The 5,434-nt window shown below is 38.2% G+C and overlaps 2 long non-coding RNA genes across 2 annotated transcripts in view; one reads left to right on the top strand and one right to left on the bottom strand.

Annotated features, from left to right (window-relative positions):
• Nucleotides 1–443: 443 nt before the first annotated feature.
• On the top strand, nt 444–1,481 carry LOC107755385 (uncharacterized). The gene is made up of 3 exons (XR_001641688.1): nt 444–520; nt 1,219–1,331; nt 1,435–1,481. It is a non-coding gene; the product is annotated as an uncharacterized LOC107755385 (long non-coding RNA).
• A 748-nt stretch (nt 1,482–2,229) lies between these two features.
• Nucleotides 2,230–5,434, bottom strand: part of LOC107755389 (uncharacterized) — a 20,421-nt gene continuing 17,216 nt past the window's right edge. The window contains exon 3 of the long non-coding RNA XR_001641690.1: nt 2,230–2,241. This is a non-coding gene — a long non-coding RNA (uncharacterized LOC107755389). The remainder of the gene's footprint in view (nt 2,242–5,434) is intronic.

Raw genomic sequence — 5,434 nt, 5'->3', positions numbered from 1 at the left:
GATAGCACGGAGCGGATCACATGTGCGAGTCGGTGCAAACCACAAAATGTATCGGAGCTATTTGAATTCTACACAGAATGCTATATTTTTTAGCAATATGGATGAGATTGTGGCTGGCATACCCTGTCAAATGCGGCTTTACGGAGCTCAACGGCTCTGAACGGCTCTAGCCCAAGCTGTGATATAAACGAACGCTATTGGGTATTTTAAAAAGGGGCGGGGCTGATTGATATGTCCCGCCCTGTCTTCCTGTTTCAGTTAAAATGATGTCAACACATAGAGTAACGCTGCATGTTTCTAAGCATTTCAGGGGATCTTTAAATCTCCACTGCTCCCTCTCATCCTCCAATCAGTGTAAACGGCCAATCATTGGTGACAGGTGGCGGCCATTACGAGAGAGAGAGAGAGAGAACAACAACAACAACAAAAAACAAATACGTCCTGGGATGTAACAGATGGTCACATTGGTCTCCAATAAGCTCCTGGACAGTCCCTGTTCTTGAACTCACTAGTTTGTCTGGTCAGTAGCTTGTTATTGTCTCAGACTGGGCAGGAATGTAGCTTTACCAGTTCTGCTTCTGTGAACTGACCTCATGCATCTTATGCAATCCAGCTGAGACACTTGTCTTTAAATGTTTAGCTATGAGAAGGAGGATATAGTTTTGTGGGTATGAAGATGAAAAGGTTTGGGGTAAACATTCTTCTGCTGAGAAATTAACCTCAAGGAAGAGACATGATTATACTGCAGCCTAATCATGAAGTTTTGTCATAATACTCTAGCTTCTACCCATTTTGTAGTCTTCTATACATCAAAATAGAGAGAAATAAAGTGTTTGTACAACAAGGTGAACAAAATTAACAATGTAATATCAATTAACAATGTAATATCAAGGACTGTTGATTAGGTAGAGTAGTATCAAATATCTCCAATGCCTTTACTATTTGGATTGTTTTAAAAAGATTTCTTACAATTCCAGACATTTATTTAGTTGGATACTGCTCACTGAGAGATGAAGGATGTAGAAATGTATTCTGTTCTTCAGAACCACTGATTAAAAGTTCTACCAGAAAGACTTGGGAGGCAAGATGACATAGTATTTATTTAACAACAGACCAGCAAATGAAAGCAAAATATAAATGTGATAAAGTTATTTGGCATAGGCCCCATCCGTAGCTTGCATCCAGAGGGTTGCTAACTCTTGCACTTCCTGCCTGAAGATGAAGGCAGGGGCGCAGCCGACCCCCAGGGAAGTATGGACAGGGACCATCCTGGTGGTGGTGGGGAGGATTGGGGTGAATGTTGGCGTCATCATCTGCGAACTCAAACATGTGTAAGTACCGATCTTACATACTCCAAATGTTAGATGATGATTGGTTTGATCTAAGCGTAATGGGTGACGTAACATTTTCCGCTTTCATTTCAAATACATTTAGATCTGGTGATTGAGGAGACAATAGAAGGAACTGGACTTCATCCTAGCATTCATGAAACTACTGTTGAAATTGTTTAGCAATATAACATTAGGTGAAAATGGCTTATTGTGCTTTTGAAGTATTTTCCAAATAGCACCCTAATCAACTTTCCCCTTGAATTTCCTCTTGAAGATTTTATAGAATTTCATAGTAATAATGACTATGGTCACTTAATCACTAAAACTGCTAAATCGTTCTCTTTTTTTCCTAATTTCTAATCTTTTATAACTTAATATCATTAGGTATTTTTATAAATCTGAAAAATTAACAACACGTAGACTAACAAATTCTCAGAAAGATGCTCAGTAACTCATTCAGTAAAATTAAATATCAATGGAGCTCACAAAAGTGCAGCTATATCAGAAGCAATGTGACAGCAGTCAGAATTATTCAGTACTCCGTATTCAATTATTCTCCGTAAGAAAACGTCTCAGGTTATGCATGTAACCATTAGTTCCCTGATATTAATGTCAAGCCCCTTAACTCACTTTACAGGTGGTCTCTGCTCTCCGATTGTAGTTACAATGACATTTAAACACATTATGCACTCATAAACAATTGCTTATCAAGTTATGTGCTGGCAGTGGTTTTGGTAAGGCTATAGTCTCAGAACAGTCAGCCTTCCCGGTCGTGTATCGCCATGTTTAAAATTCTCATGCTTAAAGTTGTGATGAGATCTTATCGGAAGATAAAACCCTCAGGCTTAATGTACATTAAAAGAGGAAACATACTTAGGGTCAAGACTGTCATAGAGACTTTATGGTTGGGCTTTTTTGATTTAGTGCAGATATCTGCCACTCTTTAAGTCAGGGCTCTTCAACTAGCTTCATTTGAGGGCCGGATTATCGAACTGAAAATTTGAAGGGGGTGGGGGGCCATCCCGATCTCTTTCAGGGGAGCCTATGAAATTAGAAATTAAATTGAAATGCATATTCAGCAGTAAAATGAACTAATATCGCCAACAGTAACATCTATAAAAGGTTAACAATAGTGCTGTCAATCGATTATAAAAAAATTAACTAATTAAATCACACATTTTTCTGTAATTAATCATGATTAATCACATATTAATATAATATATTTATATTGTTATAATTTCACATTGAACCTCCAAATTAACGTAGAAACAACATAAAGATGGTATATTTTAAATGTGTTTAATGGCATCTTTTTACTAAGTCGCCTGTTATTAATGAAGACCAGTATCTCTGTGATGGAGGTGATGAGACGAGAGGCATGCGGATCCATATGCAAGGCTTTATTAAGAGACGTGGTCATAACAGACATGGGGAAAAAAACTCTATCAACAAACAGTCCGGTAAATCAGAGTAATAGGCAATGGCTAGATACTCTTGAATATAGTTCTCCAGTGAACCCGGGCCTTGTTTAAGAGTTAATAATATATGTGCTGTGTCCATACCTGGTTAGTGCAATGGAGCATGGGAAATGTAGTCCAGGGTGATGTGTAACAGTCTGTGTGGTGTGAGAGTCAATATAATGGGAGGGCGACCTCTGGTGGCAAGCAGACGGAAGTTCATGGACAGGATTCGTGACAATCACTGATAGGCCTACCAATAATGCTACTGATGTCTCTATTAACTTTTAATTTAAATGAACTTAAAACAATCTTCACATAAACTATAGATCAATTTTTATTCAAGCTACAAAAGTTAATAAGCGAGCCACTCTTTGGCCCTATGCAACCGCTTATATCGCTTATTAGGTAGGGCCGGCACTGCGTAGGCTACAGCAAACATACAGCAAATACAGAGACTTTCAAACTATATTCCATATATGATAATCATCCTCATCCAGTGTCTGCGCGATTTCTCGCCAGAAGTTATAACCGATACACTGTCTTTATACTCGTTTAAACTAGAGTTGTGGATATCTCATAACCCCCTCACACAAGCCCTTGTCAATGCTGACGTCTGTTGATGTTGCGGTCTCCGGTAGATTGTTGTTGGTCCGTCTTTTCCTTTTCTTTTTCGGCTGAGAAACAACGGTCCGGGACAGCGATGCCACCTTGTAAACAAACGAATTAGTGCAAAAACAATTCAAGGCAAATTGTGTGCGACCAGCGCGTACTCTTCCCTCGGGCCGGATGAAGATGATTGAATAGCCGCCAATTGAATAGCCCTGCAAAACAGCATGTAACTACTATTATTGCGATGACGCGATGTACGCGATGGCACCGCAGACGGCAGCCTCAGTGTTTGGCTCTCCAGTGTTTGTACTGTTTTTGTTAGTTTTTCCTGTTTTTTGCTTCTCAAGAATACCAGGACAGCCAGGCACAAGAACAGTTTCTTTCCCCAGGCAATCTACCTCATGAACAGTTAATGTTCTCCCATTGTGCAATTAAAGTATGTGCAATAACCTTATACTTATTTATCACCCTAAATCCTAGTACATCCCTACAACTTTATTTTATTTTATTCTATTCTATCTATAGCACACCTGTACATACAATTTATTCTTTTTTTGTGGTTTATATTTATGCATGTGTATTTTATTCACATCTTATTTTTATTATCTGTGTGTTGTTGTTGTCTCCGTGTACTGGAAGCTTGTGACACTATAACAAATTCCTTGTATGTGCAAACATACTTGGCAATAAAGCTCTTTCTGATTCTGATTCTGATTCTGATTGCAAAAAAAAATACTCATATTTTTGCATAGTGTAAATAGAATCTATCGCTATTATCACTTAGTGTAAATAGAATCCATTGCTATTTGCACTTAGTGTAAATAGCATCTATCACTAAGAAAATATGCAATTTTCACTCAGTGTAAATAGCATCTAATTGCTATTTACACTTAGCCGCTGCCATTTTTTTTTTACAGCTGATTAACAATAAAACACTGACAGCCAATCAGACTTCATTCAAATTTAAAGGTCTTGTGCATTTAAAAATAGCTATATTCAATGTTTAGATATGCTCGAAACGTAGCATGCTGAAGACATCTACTGGTTCAATTTGTGTAAATGCAACAAGAACAGCAAAATCTGAAACTGTCTTTTACGGAAGTATGAATAAAAGTTCTCTTCAAAAAAACTCTCGATAACTCTCCAAGCAGAGTGACGGAGATCTCCCAACTGCTCTCATGTATCCCAAAGCATCTGTTTTTCCTTTGGTGTCTTTGTGAAATGTAAGCAGCAGCAGGTCACCTATATCCACATTCATTACTTTGAAACTACAGTGCGCAAGCTAAGAATAAACAGACAGTTATGGTTCGATGGTGTGGATGCAAATATAGTTATCATTGTAGCTACTGTTATATTTATACTTATCGTTATCACTCTTGGTGTGAACAGGACTTTAGTCAGGTTAGACACCATGTTAAACTTAACACGGCTAAAAACGAGGGGTACAGACTTACAGTATTTACAATGCCACACACGGTAAGGTCCTACATCAAATTTACCATGTAATTTTCACAAACTTTAAAACTGCAGTACAACAGTACAATCCATTAAACACTGTAATTCTAGCCCTCACAACATGTTTTTATTCCTGTCAAAAAAATAAATATGGCTTTAATTGGGACAGGATCTATTGTTTTGTGGCCTTTATACAGCATATTTTGAAGGATAGATCAAGTTTATCCTTCACGTCTTCACAATTAAACAATCCTGTGAACATTGTCACAATCTCAGTCACCATGCCTATCACCTTCTGCACTACATCTCCCAGAATCCTTCCTGGTCCACAACTTGCACACATTCCACAATCATCACCAGTTGTCATTAATCACTCTCATCACCCCTGGGCCCTGCACCAGATATAAGGACACTCCATACACTAGTGATGCAAAGTCTGATTCTTTTCCGTGAACTGGTTCTTTTTGGAAAGTTCGGCTCATTGAACTGGTTCAAAAAGGCGATTCACCGGTTCCTGGCGTCATCAAGCAATGATGTCACTACGCATTTCTTTTCTAACAACTCAGTGCCATGTTGTAT

This window comes from Sinocyclocheilus rhinocerous, unplaced genomic scaffold (genome assembly GCF_001515625.1).
Source record: "Sinocyclocheilus rhinocerous isolate Xijiao unplaced genomic scaffold, SAMN03320098_v1.1 scaffold3307, whole genome shotgun sequence".
NCBI lineage: Eukaryota > Metazoa > Chordata > Actinopteri > Cypriniformes > Cyprinidae > Sinocyclocheilus > Sinocyclocheilus rhinocerous.
The sequence above is the reverse complement of the archived record's forward strand: the minus strand, read 5'-3'. Positions and strand labels throughout refer to the sequence as shown.